Here is a 19,021-nt window from a genome sequence, read left to right as displayed (position 1 = left end):
GCGCCGAAATATATGAAGGGTTTTTGTCTTTGGAGCGGCGATTGTTCGAACGGCCACTAAATGGAAATCCTTTCGCCACTTTGCGCCCGGCAAAAATTCTATTTACATTGTCCGATGGCGCTTTTTCGCTCTCGGCCTTTTTTGTCGCCCTCCTTTCTTCGCGTCTAATGTCGGGATCGTGCCTCGAAAGGCATGCTGTGCAACAAAGGCTATTTTAAAAACGTTCCGAAGGTCTGGTATTTTTCCGATAGGGAAAAACTATTATTAAGTTTTTTTCGGTGCCGTTTATTACGGTCATATTTTTAGATAATCAAATTTGAATTTATACATATAAGTTGTAAAAGAGGAAAAAATTTAGAACACAAAAACTACTAATTTAGTTTAAAAACTGTTTCATTCAAGGAAATAAGAAGCGGATTATTGAACGGCGTTGTAAAACGACAACGTGGGTTCTTATCTATTATAAAACAGATCAACCACCCTCCACCAGGCCACCTCCCTCCTAAAGAAACGATAACGGATGTATGTACTCGTTGCCCCGTCTGGAGAGCTTATAGTTGTTGTAAAATTATTTTTGAGTATCATCTTTACCTTCATCCGTCAGCCTTTGAAGATCTTAGAAATGGCACTATTTCTATCCAAGTTTTCATGACTCCATGGACTCCAGATCCCAATAGATTACGACTGGATCCCAATAGATTTTTGGTGGCCGTTCACCCTAACTACAAGCTCCATGTTCCGGAAATCGATGGAATGGTGGAGTTTCTTACTTGGAATAGTTTCTGACTAGGGTTTTTGAGTGCCTCTAATCCATTTTTTTGTAACCTTACAGCATAAGCTGCAATAATTTTGCCCGAACTCCCTAACTACACCAAGGAGTTCTTTGAGTATATGCCGAACTATTGCCAATCCAACGCCAAATACTTCACACAAACACGTTGAATTACACTCATTATTTGTTCTAGAGGAATATTGCGTTGTATCACTTCATTTGAAACATAGTACGCAGCATCGGCAATGGCACGCAACACTTTATTTTGGAACCGTTGAGTATATATTTATACAATAATATCTTGTTATCTACTGATAACTTGGATTTGCGCCCGATAAGCCAATACATTTGGTAGAGTTTAAGTCCAAGTTGTTTCCGTTTGGCGGGTATGTGTTTCTTCCAAGTTAGGCGTCGATGTTGACCTAGATGTATACCAAGATATTTTGTGGTTATTTTTGTATGTAGGTAGATAAGCTGTATACAGAAGATATAGTACTGGACCCAGTACACTAGCTTGCAGAACCCCTGAATGTATTACATGAAATTCAGTATGTGCATCGTCTTGTTTTACTGTAAAATGACGATGTATGAGGTATGATTTTAGTAGCTCATAACCGAAATGAGGTAGATTCCTCAATTTAACCTACAATTCCATATGCCATACTTTATCAAAAGCCGGAGATATGTCTAGGATTGCAGATGAACAATGTCTTTTGGCGTTTAAGTAATGGATAGTAGCTGAGGACACAGTGGTACATTTAAAGTTACTCGCGGGATATTCAAAAGGTCGCTGACTTTTCAAACTGCCCTTGTATTAAACAACAAATATAAGCTGTAACATTAATGATATATACTCCAAAACTGGCAGAATTGTATTAATACACCTCATATATATTATGATTCAAAGTATAGATGGAATTTCTTGATATTTTCGCATCTCCCCTGTTCTCGGCAACCCTCGGCGCGTCACAGATACGATGTCTCTTAAACCCCCAAGTATTATATAAATATTACTGAGTATTTTCTCCACTTTCCGAGGTGGTCAGCGTGAGTTATGGGCCCGGAGTGACCGCCGCCAGGCGTGCCACCGTCGCCGCCGAGATTTCGGCCCATAAATCATCGATCTCCCTGTATCTGGTGCACACCATACACGCCACCGTGCCGCTTTTATTTGACAAATCTCGGCCGATTCTCCTTCTCCTCGGCCCTTTTGTTTTATTGCAATAATGTACCCGAGGGGGAGACGTCATAAGTCACGTTCGGTCACGACGACGTACATACTTTAAATATTCTTATTTTGGATTATTGGGTAATCTATATCTTCCTGAAATCCATATCAATTTAGTGCCGGGGCTCTTAACACATGATTTCAGTTCACCAAATATTTAAGTATGTAGAAGTTAACACGTGTAACTCGAAGGACCAAATTGGTGTTTAACGAAATACTAGTGTTGGGAACTATCGACTGAAATTGGCTATCGACTGCTAAGTAATTGACTACTTTTTACTATCGACTGTTTTAGTCGCTACTTTCGGTCCGACTGATTTTGTTACTATTTACTTTCGACTAATTCAGTCGTACTTTTAGTTAATATTTTTGGCTTAACTTGTTTCATTCGACTTATTTTTAACGTTCTGGCTCTGTCGTCCTAGCCGCAACCTGTTTGATTTATATGAAATATATGTAGTTTTATTATTTTTTCGGTAGTTTGCTTGTATATAACAATATATTGTATATTAATATTATAGCATTTTGGTATGATATTTTTCAAGATTGTTAATGTAATAGGGTAAAAAAATTAAAATTTGGAATGATAAATAGTAAAATATTTTGACTGTTTTTATGGCAATAATAGGTAATATTTGGATTACTCTCTCAATTTTTGTTAAAAATATTTCCGTTCATTAATAAATAAAGCATTTATATCATCACATTCAGATCATTTTTAATTATGTCATGGATTCGTTTTTTTTCTATAATTAGGTATATGTTAATTTTTACATAGTATTTACGGTTATTACACATCTTTAGTTCTTAAGTTTTGTTTAATTCCTATTGTATTGTGTGTATTTATTATAGTACTTTACTTAAAAATAGAAATTAACATATTAAAATGTGATAAAATATTTGCGGGGCATTATTCCCTTCTATAGAAAAATTTCATTTCTTTTTACAGATCCACAGAACATTCAAATGTAAAAGTAATTCTACTTCGTTTAAAATTAAATTATAAGTTACATGTTTAATGTATGTACTATTATAATAGTATTCAGTAATTATTTTTTCCTTTTCTTTTTTAAAGTTAGTTCATGAAGGAATTTTTATATCACCGTCTCGCTTATGCTACCGTTGGAAAATATAATCACATATAAATTTAACTACGACAAACAATTATCTCCGTCCTTTCCCCCCTCACAATTTATACAGGAAAGGGTTCGTACATCTCCGTCTTACATCAAGAATTAAAAAAAAAACAGTCGAACCGAGCATTTAACTGAAAATAATTATTACTATTTTCAGTCACTAGTTTTTTGTCTATCGACTGTTTTGCGACTATCGATTGTTTTCAGCCAGCAAGTTAGCTGTTTATGGACTTTATTCTCTATTTTTAACTGTAATACATTATGCTAAATAACGAAAAAGAAAGACGGGAAATAATAGAACAGAAAGTTTTTCCTAGTTATTATAACCAAAGTAATTTGCCGTGAACTTCTTGCGTAAAACTATATTCTCGTATAAGTCACGTCAAATGATAACTTTATAAACTAACAAAAGAAACTTTCATCAAAATAGAACTCGCTCTTATAAAGCTGATTTATCATGTTATATGTTCCAATTCTGATACATAACAGAGCTTAAAAAAACTAGAAAAACAAGTGAATTACAAGTTCTTAAAATCAACAGTGAGTGGATAAATGTGTGAAGGATTACGTAAACATTCGACGTCGTTAAAAGCAAAAACTATTTCTCTATCGGAGTGAGTCTTCTATCGGAATTATAATAATTCCTGACAACGAAATGTTGAGATTCTCATCGGTTCGTCGGACGCAGACATACGACAGCGAAAAAACCTATACCTGTCACATGGTCGTAGTTTTCAAGCTGCCAAGACCGGACCGGGCAATTGAAAAGCATTCAAAATGGCCGTAACGACCTATCCCAGCATTTAATACACGGGACGTCCACTTGGGTTCTGTTATTTTTATTTGCTTTGGTTCGCGTCGATTTCTGTCCTTTTTTCCCCGTCGAAAATTTCGGTTCGGTCTGCGATGGGTGTCACTATCGGATACGTTCCAAAATTACGGAAATATACCTCTTAAAATTATATCAGAGATTATACATATATATATATATGTATATATATATATATATATATATATATATATATATATATATATATATATATATATAAATATAAATTGGAAAACAATAACTCAGCTTAAATCATGTCACGTAGCCTATTTTTCTTGAGTTTTATAACTAATATATGCTTCTATTCTGTTCCAATAGCACAACTCTGACAGGAATAGAAAATCACCAAAAGTAGCAGAAAGTAGGAAAATCAGTCAGCCTTTCGGATATGCGTTCAGCAATCGGCAGTTAATATATTGATATTTCGTGAAGAATGTTTAAAATACTGCGCCATCAACTGCTTGTTTATTGAATAAGAAATGGAAACGATTTCTAATTGTCGATTGTCGATAATGAAGTCTGTCCATGTTGCGTTTATATCAAACTAGTTGCAGATCTTTTACAGTCAATCGGTTCAAGACTGTAAGGGAAATCACATTGATAACGCAAATCTTTTGGCAAATTTGAAACTGGAGAAGAAGAAGAAGAAGAAGGCGAGACATAACTGAAGTCTACAAGTACAGAGGAATCTACCTTTTGCCATTCACCTACAAAATTATCTCGCATCCTGGACAGAATACAACAAAAACTTGAATGCAAAATTGGAGAATATTAAACAGGTCTCAGACCAGGGAGATTTTATCCAGAACAAATATTAATTTTAAAATTAATTCTTAAACAGAAGAAACTTTGTAATAAGAAATGGTATCTGAAGAAGAAGTGGTGATCTGAACATTTGTAGACTTCAGAAACGCTTATGACTCTGCGGAAGGGAGTAATATCGGAACCCTCTGAAATTATATCAGGACAGGCGCAAAGTAGGCTCTCCACATTTGTTTTCAATTGCGTCTTAGATAAAGTAATCGAAGAGTGGAGCAATATATAGTGGTATCTTAACATTGAACAATCAATTAAATTAGAAAGAACTAAAATTACGATAGACTGTTTGGGTTTTGCAAATGACAGCAGAAACTTCGAGAGATATTGGTCCAAATAATATACTGAACTACTAATCCAATCCCACCCTAACACTAAATTTGTGATAATATTGCAAAATCTAATATTGGAGACAACAGAGACCATAGAGGAAAGATAATGGGGCCCCCTCTTACCAGTAAAATACGTTATTATATTGGTGTGGTTCTACTGGAAATATTTTTTAGTATAACCACAAAATATTAGTGTGGACACTGACTAAAATATCTCAAAAAATGCAAAATAATATATTGTCAAGATCCCTTTGTTGTTAGTTCTATTCGAGATCAAATTTATAAAACAAATAAACCCAATAAGTAGATTTTTCGATATAAATATAATTTAATACAATTATTTCAAAGGAAACTGTTATTCTGTAAAGTATCCATAAAAATCTTAAAGATGTGGCTATATAGTTAACTGTAATAAGTCCTGGTATAATATATGCATTATATGCACTATAATTTTAAATTAAATTAAATTTGATAACATTATTTTTGATTTTTTTTATTTTATTTACATTAGAATTTGTTATAAGTCAAAATGAACTAAAACAAAAAGTCGATGCGGCAACATCGCGGGGTTTTGACGTCATAAATTTAGATGACGTGCGTTCGCTATTTTATTGGACTATAGTGTAACTATAGTATATATATCCATGTATAAAAATGTAGTAATAAATTGATGCATAATATTAATCTTAATCGAGATGTAAACTTTTTGAGACATTATCAACGTGCGGAACGAATTAACATTGTGAAATGAGAACGAAGCGACCGCCACCAAATCATGAGAGTCGTAGGGACCGTATAAAGGTAATGCTGTTTGTAAAACAAGAGCCGTTTTATTGGTGAATCGATTTTAAAATGAATGCGCATTTGTTTTCTTCTCCGTCCCGCTCTTTCTGCGATTCCGCGATGGATGTTATTTAATTCATCGCGACGGGACGTGACGTCTTCGGCTTTTGCTTGAAAAATCCACGACGAAAAAATCCCGAACGACCGGAGCCGACACAACGAAAAACAAAATGGCCGCGGACGGTCAGTGTTTATATCAGGCGACTTTGTCAAGTATATTGATCTATTATCGATACCATTAGATGGAAAAAATCCTTGATCGCCCGTATTTACGAACCCAGTAATTACTATATCGCTCCAGAGCGATCCGATTTATGACATAATATGGAATAATCTGCTTTGAAATTACTGCGATGACCGTAAAATCAAAAATGCTATTTATACATATTAATTATGCTTGATTCCTGTGCGCTAAAGGTCTAATTAGTTCTAAGACAGGAAATGATTAAAATGTAAACTAGAAGATTGGATACTTATTAGATACTTTTTAAGCGGTATCGAAATATTATTAATGTGTTTTGTGGTTATTACGTGTTCTATTTTTAGCGGAATATTTATTTATATAGATATAAACTATCAATAATAATTCATTCGAACTCATAAAACAGATAAAATGAATGGATTAACTAACATCGATGCCAAAAAAGGAGTGTGGGAATTTTGTATGACAGTAACTCATTATTTGAAAATAAGTTCTAGAAGGAGTGGCTTTTAAGATGAAAGTGTACCTTCTTCCACAATCATTGATCATACATGCAAATTCTAAAAAGACCTATAGATATAGGTTAAAATCAATTATTGCCACTAGTAATCGTCCAGTTCCTATCCAGCCCTCCAGTATCAGGTCCAGTTGATATCGACCACAATATTTGCTAAATTAATCATGTTTCTCATATATATATATGTTATAATGCTACTAAAATTTTTTTGACAATATTTTCAACATAAGATTCGAAATATATTTGATATATAATGTAATATATGTGATCCATCTATGCAAATTATGTAGCTAGTTTCATTTTAATTGCTCGATTTTTTTCATTACTTAATTATAAATTCATGTAATTATTATCTATTATCTGTTATCCATATTTCTCACCTAAAATATAGAACACAGTAAATACACGAGGCTTATTAAAAGAATAAGTTCCTTCCCTAAATTTTTAATAAAAATTACATCTTTCTTTTCTTACTTAGTCCACCTTTCAATCTTTAACAGTAACTTAACTTTTTCCTATCAATAAATGTATTTATTTCAAACTATGATTGGAAAATTCAACTTAATAGCTCCAAATCTGCTCATATTAATTTTACATTGCGGTAAAATAATAAAAAGCAAATTTTATCACTCAATGAATATCCGATTCCTCAAGCAGAATCAGCTAAATACCTCGTCATTCACCTTGACGGTAGATTAAATTGGAATCTTCGTGTTAGACAAAAAAACAAAACACATTAGAACCAAAATAAAATAACTATACTAGTTATTCGGAAGATACTCTCAACTTGATCTAAAATTGAAGAGATTGAATTACCAGACAATTATAAAGCCAATTATAAAGCACTTATGGGGTGTAAATATGGGATTGTACTAAAAATTCAAATCAACTAGTCTCCATCGCTGTCAAAACAAAATTCTTCGATCAATTACCAATGACTATCGCTACGTAAGCAACGAAAATCAAATAGATTTGCGAAGTTATCCAAGATTTCGCCTTGAAACACGAAAGAAGATTACTAAATCATACTAAGGTGGAAGCAATACAACTATTGGACAACGCGCAGGATATCAGAAGATTTAAGCGAAACGAACCATACGAATTTATATAAAATGTATACCTTTAGTGTAAACTATAGCTATAAATTATTATAATTATATAATTGAGGAATACATATTGTTGTATTTTCTCGCACTCGTCTTGCTTGTGAATTAATCCAAGTACAAATGAAATGTAGTAGTAAATTAATTTATAATTGAGATAATAAAAAGCATATGTAATAAGGATGTTATCTACAATCTTGCCCTTGCGGGTTGATCATCTTTTATTTGTTTTCTATGAAACCTCTATGGTTATTCTTGCTATGTTAAATTAGACCTTATCATAACATCACATTTAATTAGTTTTCTATCTATTTCCTAGAAGGTTTTTATTGCTTTCCAAGATCAAAACAATCTAGCGATTGTCGGTGCGCTGTTTTTAATATAAGTTGCAATTTATGAGCCATATTTTCCGTAGTGACAAGACGCCTAGATTCCGGGGGTAATATGGAGAGGGTGCCATATATTTTATGGGGTGGCGGCGGCGGTGGTTACGCCGAAGGGGAGAAACTGGGACGGCGGCTCCGACATCTTAAACTGTCACCGCGGCCTCAAGAAAACAAAATATAAATTAGTCCCAATAAAAAACAGACATCGAGAAATATGAGCTTCGAATTTTGTCTCGTCCCGACGGTTCTTTGTCACTTTTCTTGAATAGGAAATATTTTCGCTGCCTCGTGCTATTATATATGTGGGAATTTTTATCTATACTGCGAGGAAATTTATATGAATCAAAATGTATACGTTCGTTTATACATAATACCAACAGTCATACAATTTTTATTACATTACACATTTTTAAACGCAAATTTTAAATTTGTAATATCTCCGAAAATATTTGTTTAATTTACATGCTGTAAGGAACCATATTGATCTATATTAATTGCACACTGTATTTAAGGTACTTAATTCGATAAGGATTAATGCCGTATTGCTTAAAATAGCTTCGTAAATAAGCCATTTTCTCACGTAAAAAGTAAACAATAAAAATGGTTAATGTGGGTTATCCCTAAAAGATAAACATATACCATCGCGGACTTTTTTGTAGACCTTTTTATGGTGTACAATACTGTAGTACATTAATTTGATCTAACTCGTAGGGTTAGGCAGCGTTTTTGCTAATTGCTAAATAAGCCTAAAAAATAGGTTAATTTACGACATCATGTTAGAAACCTCTAAAATTAGCAATGTTACCTTAGTATATTATGCATGTATTATACATACAAACCTTCCTCTTGAATCACTCTATCTATTGAAAAAAAACCGCATCAAAATCCGTTGCGTAGTTTTAAAGATTTAAGCGCACATAGGGATATAGGGACAGAAAAGGCGACTTTGTTTTATACTATGTAATGACTATACACACAATTTAGCTTAAAACCTACTTAAATCTATTTATCTATTTACAATATTATTTTAACTACTGCCAAGTGATCAGTTTGGAGTTGGTACGAGCAACCAATTAGATTTATTTTGTTCGTAATTTAATTTTGTGTATATGTCACAAAATTATATTATTATTTGTGTATTGTTGTAAGCAAACAATGGCTTGTACACTGAACGACTTCCGATTTTCCATCACATCAGCTCAGAAATAACGCTATATGACGAATATAACGCTTTTTTTTTTGACAATCGACTGTTTCGACTGTTTTGCGATTCTAATTTCTTTAATTTTCTCTTAACCAGAGTGAATAAAGGGACCGCGTGGTCTGATATTGTTAATAGTTAACAGAATGATTAAAAATAGACAATTTTAAAGACGTTTAATTATAATTTAGGAAACGAACGCTCCAGAAGTCTTTTTCCACGAGCGAAATAGGAACGGAGCCGTAACATTTGCATTTTTCAATGACAACAAAGGGGCATTACCCAAATTAAAAGTAGCGAAAATATGCACATGCTAATGGCATGCAAATAGGCGGCCATTATTAAAACAACTGACGGCTCGCGCCATCCCGAAGGCTCTCCGCTTACGAACGTTACGAGATATTAATTGTGAACAACCATTATTATTACGTCATTAGCACTTTGCGGCCAACTTTTTATTAGTCTAGATGGGTTGCATAAATTTAAATTAATTTTACTATATTATTTTCCTCGATTATGCCCGTTTTCTTTGTGCGTGGGCCGCCGACATATTTCCAGCGTTACGCTGCGCTTTATGACGAAATAATTAATCATGGCTAATGGAACGAACATTGATTAGCAACGAATTGAGAGAGTTTGCACACTTACTAATTCGCTATTACTGATGCACTTCAAGGTAGTGGAGGAAATCATTCAACATTCCAAGAACAAATATATCACTACATAGTATAAAACAAAGTCGCCTTTTCTGTCCCTATATCCCTATGTGCGCTTAAATCTTTAAAACTACGCAACGGATTTTGATGCTGTTTTTTTCAATAGATAGAGTGATTCAAGAGGAAGGTTTGTGTGTATAATACATGTATAATATACTAAGGCAACATTGCTAATTTTAGAGGTTTCTAACGTGATGTCGTAAATTAACCTATTTTTTTAGGCTTATTTAGCAATTAGCAAAAACGCTGCCTAACCGTACGAGTTAGATCAAATTAATGTACTACAGTATTGTACTATCATTAAAAAGGTCTACAAAAAAGTCCGCGATGGTATATGTTTATCTTTTAGGGATAACCCACATTAACCATTTTTATTGTTTACTTTTTACGTGAGAAAATGGCTTATTTACGAAGCTATTTTAAGCAATACGGCATTAATCCTTATCGAATTAAATACCTTAAATACAGTGTGCAATTAATATAGATCAATATGGTTCCTTACAGCATGTAAATTAAACAAATATTTTCGGAGATATTACAAATTTAAAATTTGCGTTTAAAAATGTGTAATGTAATAAAAATTGAATGAATTTAGATATTCCAAAAATAACAGGAAATCTTCATAGTAAGTATAGGGGAAGAGGAATTGTTTTACTCCAAATTTAATGCGTGCAGGCCAAGGACAGTAATGAATGAACCAAAAATACTGGATCGATATTAATCATGTTTTCACTGAATGACATAGGCATATATATTTTATGCCCGTGCAAAGTCGGAGCGGGCCGCTATGTTTTTATATACAACGTTCATATTTTTTCTGTAGTGTATTTAATTTAGTATCAGCATTGCATCCGTGCGAAGCCGGGGCGGGTCACTAGTTAACTTATAATTTAATATAGAAATATTTGGCGTCTTTTATGGTTTTGAAGGGATTAAGAATTTAGAACACTGAACGACGATGTTCAACAGCACATTCAACACAATATTTTATATGAATTTCAACGAGGAATATAATAATTCTAAAACATGGAAATCAAATTTGGTGTTCGTGATGTTTACAAAAGAGACAATTATGATATATGGAACCATACAATACAACGTAATACAAGGTAAAACAACATGATTTTTACCTCCTTATGATGGTCAATTGAGAATAAATGTTCTATAATAACAGCTCAATTGAAAAGTCTATGGCCTACCATAGTAAAACACATTTTCTCTGCAAAAATAGTTTTTATTATTAAACATAATCCCCTTTAACGGTGATAAACTGATTATAGCGACTCTCCAACTTTCCGATACCATTTTTGTAGTTCGATTTGTCCTTTGTATCAAAATAAGCCTCAGTTTCGACGATCACATCTTCATTCGATGAAAATTTCTTTCCAGCGAGCATTCTTTTGAGATATAGAAGAGACAGAACAGGAAATAGTTGCTGGGAGCCAGATCTGGAGAATACGGTGGATGAGAAGACAATTCAAAGCCCAATTCATGGATTTTTGCCATCGTTTTCACTGACTTCTGACCATCGTGACGTCTTGGTGAAGCAGCACTTTCTTTTTCTTCAAATGCGGTAGATTTCGGCGATTTCTCCCTTCAAACGGTCCAATAACGCTATGTAATAGTCGCTGTTGATGTTCCCTTCTTTTTCAAGGTAGTCAATAAAAATTATTCCATGTGAATCCCAAAATACAGACATTATAACCTTGCCAGCCGACTATTGTGTTTTCTCACGCTTTGGAGCGGGTTCATCGTGTGCAGTCCACTCGTATGACTATCGATTAGACTTCGGAGTGAAATGATCGAGCCATGTTTCATCCATTGTCACATATCGATGCAAAATCTCCTGTTTATTATGCTTGATCATCTTCAAACACTGCTCCGAATCATCAACTGGTCTTTGTTTTTGGTCAAAGTTGCGCGGCACCCACTTTGCACAGAGCTTTCTCATACCCAAATATTCATGAATGATATGATGTACATGTTCAGTTGATATTTTTAGGGTGTCTGCTATTTCACTGAGTTTTAATTTACGGTAATTCAAAATCATTTTTTGGATTTTTTATATGTTTTCGTCGGTAACAACATCTTTAGGGCGTCCACTGCATTCACCGTTTTCGGTGCTCATTTCACCACGTATAAACTTAGCATAACGATCATTGATGATTCATTTTCCTTGGGCTATGTCCGGAAATTCGGTATCAAGCCAAGTTATTGCTTCAACTGTATTTTTCTTTTCAAAAAGCAATATTTTATCAACACGCGAAGTTCCTTCCATTTTTTTCACAACAACAACAGTTGCTTCACACAAAATGTTATAATTCACAAACTGATGATCCGACAGCTGTCAAATTTATAAATACGTCTTTTGAAGGTTGGGGCTAACTAAAAAACATATGGATTTAATTCTAGTAGCGCCATCTATGTGTCAGGTCGGGGACTTTTCAATTGACTTTTTATGTATTGTATAAATGTTACTACTAACTTTGGCTTAAGTAGTTTAATTTTATTTTAATTTTTAAAGTACATACTAGTGTATTAATCCCGTACTCGTCTTGCTTGTGTACGAGTATTAATATGAGTACCACAAACTAGCAGTAATAAATTAATTTATAAATTAAGATTTTACTAAGTATATCTAATGTAGGATGTAATTAATTTTTAAAAAATCTAATAAGGTTGGAGACGTTTACGATATGATTCCAAGACCACATGTATGAGTTTTCAAATGTGCCATCAAAGAAATTGTTTAAATAACTGTATTGATCATTTTTTTCTGCCCAGAATGTTTTCTAAACCGAATACGGAAAAAATTTGGCGAACTTGCTCTCCCTCGTGAAGTGGAAAGTTTAATTTTGTCGGTACGTTCGCCGATCCATTTCCCGTTTGTTCCAATTCATCAAGGGAGCAGGCCAGTCGCGTTATTTTCGGCTACATCATTAGGTAAGCCCCGTTGTCAACAGACCGGCCGACCCCAAACTGTAAGGAAAATTGCTTAAGGGGATTGCCGCTGATGATACTTGAACGGGAGGGTGCTTAATGGAAAGAATCATGGAAGATAAAGAAAATTAGTAAGGAAAACGATTGCTATTCAATTAGTGCGAAATGGAATCGGACGTTTTTACGTGCTAACGATCGGAGGTTTCAATTTGTCTCTAATTGTTGTCTCGTAACTTATATTTCTGCGTTAATAGATTATATTTTTTACCACAAAAATAATGTTTAAATTAATAGTACACCCTGGAGTCGATTAAAAATAAATTTAATCCAAGTTTTAATGTCCTACAATTTATAGTATAGGTCACATAAAAGAAAAAAGGATTCCTTTACTAAATTAACAACATAGTAATCGTAATCGTAATCGTAGGCACTTAATTGCAAAAAATTACTAAAATGTGAGATTGTGGTTAAGTGACAAAATATGTTTGCGTCATTTTTGTGATTCGTAAAGTTCATCACCTTGCAGTCGAAATAAACTAACTGTTAATAAAACTCTTATAGTACCTACACTAAAAAGAAACATACCGAAAAAAAGTTCTTTGTAATTTTGAAAACATTCATTCAAATAAACCCCAATTTAAGGATATAATAAGGTAAGAAAAATACCCCTCAGATAATACAATGAGAACCTAAGTGAATGATTTGGCTTACTTATTAGTAGAGAAGATCTAAATGAAGGATGATGAAAATTATATGATCTGATATACTGAAATATTGGTATATAACAGGTCAATTGTAAAGTCCCCGGCCTGACACATAGATGGCGCTATTAGAATTAAATTCATATGTTTTTTAGTTAACTCTAATCCTCAAAAGATGAATGTATAAATTTGACAGCAGTCGGATCATTAGTTTGTGAATTATAACATTTTGAGTGAAGCAACTTTTGTTATTGTGAAAAAAATGAATAAAAAGTAATTTCGTGTGTTGATAAAATATTGCTTTTTGAAAGAAGAAATACAGCTGAAGCAAAAACTTGGGGTGATGCCGAGTTTCCGGACACTGCCCCGGGAAATTCAACCATCAAGGATTGGTATGCTAAGTTTAGAAGTGGTGAAATGAGCACCGAAGACGGTGAACGAATTAGAAGTCCAAAAGAGGTTGTTACCGACAAAAACATTAAAAAGTCCACAAAATGATTTTGAATGACCGTAAATTGAAATTGAATGAAATATTAGACACTCTAAAGATATCAACTGAACCTGTACATCATATCATTCACGAATATTTTGCTATGAGAAATCTCTGTGCAAAGTGGGTGCCGCTTGAGCTCACTTTTGATCAAAAACAACGACGAGTTGATGATTCGGAGCAGTGTTTGAAAGTGATCAAGCGTAATAAACCCGAGGTTTTGCATATATATATGACAATGGATGAAACATGTCTCCATTATTTTACTCCGAAGTCTAATCGAAAGTCATCTGAGTGGACTGCACACGATGAACCCGCTCCAAAGGGTGGGAAAATACAACAGTCGGCTGGCAAGATTATGGCGTCTGTATTTTGGGATGCGCATAGAATATTTTTCACTGACTACCTTTAAAAAGGAAGGACCATTAACAGCGACTATTACATAGCCTTATTGGACTGTTTGGGACGCATTGGAGAAAGAGAAAGTGCTGCTTCACCAAGACAATGCATAATGTCACAAGTCAGTGAAAACGATGGCAAAAAGCCATCCATTTACCATATTCTCCAGATCTGGCCCCCAGCGACTATTTCCTGTTATCAGATCTCAAAAGAATGCTCGCTGGGAAGAAATTTTCGTCGAATGAAGAGGTGATCGTCGAAACTGAGGCCTATTTTGAAGCAAAGGACAAATCGTACTACAAAAATGGTATCGAAAAGTTGGAGGGTCGCTATAATCAGTGTATCACCCTTGAAGGGAATTATGTTGAATAAAAAAAACTAATTTTGAAAAAAATATGTGTTTTACTATGGTAGGCCAAGGACTTTTCAATTAACCTGTTATTATACACTGAAGCATATGGTGCCGATATGGATGGCTGTTCTAGAGTAACCCATGTTGCAAATAAACACTATCCCAGTAGATTCATTTTACATCGTCAGTCACAATGCTTTGATTAATCAACTACCAAGATACATGAAAATTCTTTGTGAGTTTATGCTGGAAGTTCATACAATAAGTTTTACAAATCATTGTCTTTTTACTTTCTTAATTGAAGAACAATATTAATGAATGTCAGTGATACTAAATATTAAGCTGTTTTATGTAGAACATGCTGAAACCATCTAATTTAACAATAGTTTATCAATACGTATTTCAATTTTCACAAGTACATATCGCCGATCAAAATACATTACAGCACCTAGTGTATTGAACATTTTATTAATAACTAATTGAGTTTGTATAATGATACTTTTCAAAAACACGTATTTAATTCAATAAGTCGTTTGTCTGGTGGAAATCGAAATTGCAGAAAGTTTATTTCCAACTTATTTCCCCCCTCGACTTGTCCTCGACCGCTCCACGGCGGGGCGAGAGGGGTGCACGCGGAACAGTAGCGTGACTGTGCGCGCCCTCTACGCCGTCTCGAATAAATCATCCGCCAGATGGCATATTTTAGCATTTCTAATGTCGCCGTTGTACTGACAACTAAGATATATCGATAATATATGCACTTAAAAATCGAGACCAGTGCAAAACGACAAAGGGCCTGATATATCGGGATCGGTAGTGGAGCGGCGACGTTTTATAAATAAACATCGATCTTCCGTAACATCGGCGGCATTTCGGCCCCGGCGGACCGTAATTACAAATTGAAAAGAGTCTAATGTAGTCTTTAAATTAGCCCTAAATCATTTGCAGAATGTGTGGGAATTTGACGAGTTGCCGATTAGCACACAAAGCGAATTCCCGCCGACTTTAAATTGGGCCGGAATGCGAACGCGGGGCCCGAGCGGTGGCCGTTTGGCGCGGGCAGCAATGTCGCGCGATTAAAACCGCTTAGTAGATGTCGCTTCGATTTATAGAACGTTTCAGTTGCGATTGCCCGCTATATAACCGTCTATAACTACCCGACTAAGGCAAATATCTGCGGCTCGTCGATAAATATTTTTAATGCTTTCGTTATGATCGAAAACTAAAACATATGGTCTATTTAAAGTAGCAGTGAGTTACGTCATCAAGATGTATTGCAGTATTGCATCTACTGCAGTTTTTAAATTCGTTTTAATACCAGACAATATTTCCGTTCTCATTTTAATCCAGTTAAAAAGAGATAAAATGCTGTCTGATACGTTCGAACACATTGTCGAATCAACTTGGAAATGTCGTCCGGTTGTCCACCTATGACGTGTATTGGCTGTTTTATTACAACGACTATTCATACTTTAGGGTAAATGAAGTGGCTCGGTGAATGGAGGTAAAACGAAATGAAACAGTGGTGTTTACATTATATGACATTATAGTTGGCGCTGCTGGCACCCCGCCCGTGTTCAACATCTGGGATTATATTTCTGGGTATTTTGTAGACCATTATTCCACGATATAAAATTCGCCATGCCTCAAGGTCGCTACAATACATTCTATCCAAAATAGCAGTGAACTCACGCCATTTCAATCTATGATGTCAAAACAGTGCAATGTTGCCGCATTTTATTTTATTTTAGCTTTGATATATATATATAAAGTGCAACATAAATAAAATAATGAAACAAATATGCTATAAAATATACTTTATTTTGACATTATAGTACATTTAATGCATATATTATCGAATGACTTAAAACTACAATTAAAAACACAACTAAAATAGTTTATAACTTAGAGTTATTTTACTATATTTACATTGAACACTTTTCTAAACCTCCTATCGTATCCCCTGGAGGCTTAGTCGACCTAATTAATAATTGTACATCTCAATAATGTATTTTATTTTGAATGGATTTTAGTTCTTGTTTCCTTCGTTGCTGTATTTTTTGGTCAAATCATTTTGATTTCACTGTATTTCTCTTTAGTTTCTTCTTTTACTACCTGTGTACATTTCTCTTGATAAAATTAGATTTAATCACTACATTCTTCTTATCACAGTAATAATAAGCAGTATTTTTATTCTGAATAATTAATTAAAAAAATTTACCATCATCATCATCGAATGACTTAAAACTATAATTAAAAACACAACTATAATAGTTTATAACTTAGAGTTATTTTACTATATTTACATTGAACACTTTTCTAAACCTCCTATCATATCCCCTGGAAGCTTAGTCGACCTAATTAATAATTGTACATCTCAGTAATGTATTTTATTTTGATTGGATTTTAGTTCTTGTTTCCTTCGTTGCTGTATTTTCTGGTCAAATCATTTTAATTTCACTGTATTTCTCTTTAGTTTCTTCTTTTACTACCTGCGTACATTTCTCTTGATAAAATTAGATTTAATCACTACATTCTTCTTATCACAGTAATAATAAGCAGTATTTTTATTCTGAATAATTAATAAAAATAATTATCATTTGATTGAAATGCAGATATTTTTCGAGTAATTTAATAAATGCGAGCTTTACCAAGTATATCTACGCTTAATGTAAAGTAGAGATGTTACAGCGTATTCGATATTGCAGCTGTATAAACGAAAACGACTGGCGTGATTAAGAAATATTTAATACAAAATTAAATTGTTTCATAGACCGTATTGGCATGAAATCAGAGTTATCAGGATGAACTACTACAGTTTTTTGTTGTTGATTATTTTTCATTAATTTTTAGCGGTGCTTTTTTTATTCTAAAAATATTTCCTGCATTATAATTAAATAACGGGTAATTTTTCTTCCCGAAACTCCTGACTCATTCTAACGTCTACATGTTCTATTTAACATGGAAAGTGGCAAAAACCGTCTCACATTTTTCGTCACCACCGTCTACCGTCCAAATTCGTCCAGTCACTCCGCCACCGCCGGGTCTCGCAATCATCGTCACTCCTGCCCCTTCGAAAACAAGAAAATCCTTTCCTCAAAATACGTGTCTCTTTTCCGCTACGTTCATTAATAATCCCGTCGGTCGCCGTTTCCATATCTCTAACCGACTAGCTCCCCCACCCTTCCGCCGTCGAACCAACCCCACACCACTCCGGTACCTTCGCGTCCCTCCCTGTCCAGGCTGTACGTACGTAATGCAAGTTTTTTGCCAAGTTTTAAATTAGCGTCGAAGACTCACCCAACGTTGCCTGGACTAATGACATGTGTTTATGCCCGAGGTCCGACTTCCATTGTGCGCCTAAGTAATGGTCAAGCTTCTCCCCACAGTGTTGTCAGATTTCGGACGTGCGTAATTAGAAAAATTCGATTTTGTACTAGACAAACTGCAAATTAGAAAGATATAAGTGGTAAAAAATAACATATAAAAAGATAAGTGTTACCTCTAGACGCCATTAGGAGTGTAAATCAAAATGTTTGTGTTCAGTACTTTAAAAGAGTATTAGGACACTTCAATATGCTCTAATCAGCTAAATGTGCAACGTGATACTGAAGTGCATAAGTTAAAATATTTAATACCAACCGATTTGGTTATAAGACATGTATAGACTGTGTAATAATATTTAGAATAGGAATAAATAATTAAGACAATGTTTTATACAGGAGATCTTTTAAAGAAGTCATTTTCTAGTTGTCATGTATATACTATAATAATAAGAAATGCTTATTACGCACTGAGCAGATTGTTGTGTCACTAAGAGTATTAATTGAAAATGAATATTTTTTTTAAATAAACCAAAAATTAGTCTTTCTGTACATACTTGAAAGTGAACAAACATGAAAAAAACTCTAGAAAAAACTATAAGCTCTCGCTTTTTGTTTTATAGAAAATATTAACATTTAAATTGTTTTTAATAACATTTAACATTGTTGTAATTATATCTACAAAGAACTAATGGTTAACTAGTGACTTTCCACTAGTAGCTAACTTCTAGAGTA

At 33.9% G+C, this 19,021-nt stretch overlaps 1 long non-coding RNA gene across 1 annotated transcript; it reads right to left on the bottom strand.

Annotated features, from left to right (window-relative positions):
- Positions 1 to 16,834: 16,834 nt before the first annotated feature.
- On the bottom strand, positions 16,835 to 18,775 carry LOC143193601 (uncharacterized). Its single transcript, XR_013005065.1, has 3 exons — positions 18,264 to 18,775; positions 17,270 to 17,455; positions 16,835 to 17,210 (listed from the first exon to the last, which is right to left on the bottom strand). It is a non-coding gene; the product is annotated as an uncharacterized LOC143193601 (long non-coding RNA).
- Positions 18,776 to 19,021: the final 246 nt, after the last annotated feature.

The sequence above is a fragment of the Rhynchophorus ferrugineus genome, unplaced genomic scaffold (assembly GCF_030347505.1).
Source record: "Rhynchophorus ferrugineus isolate W39M unplaced genomic scaffold, kcgeb_rfMv2 rfM3, whole genome shotgun sequence".
NCBI lineage: Eukaryota > Metazoa > Arthropoda > Insecta > Coleoptera > Curculionidae > Rhynchophorus > Rhynchophorus ferrugineus.
Note: the sequence above shows the minus strand (reverse complement) of the source record. Positions and strands in the feature narration are given on the sequence as shown.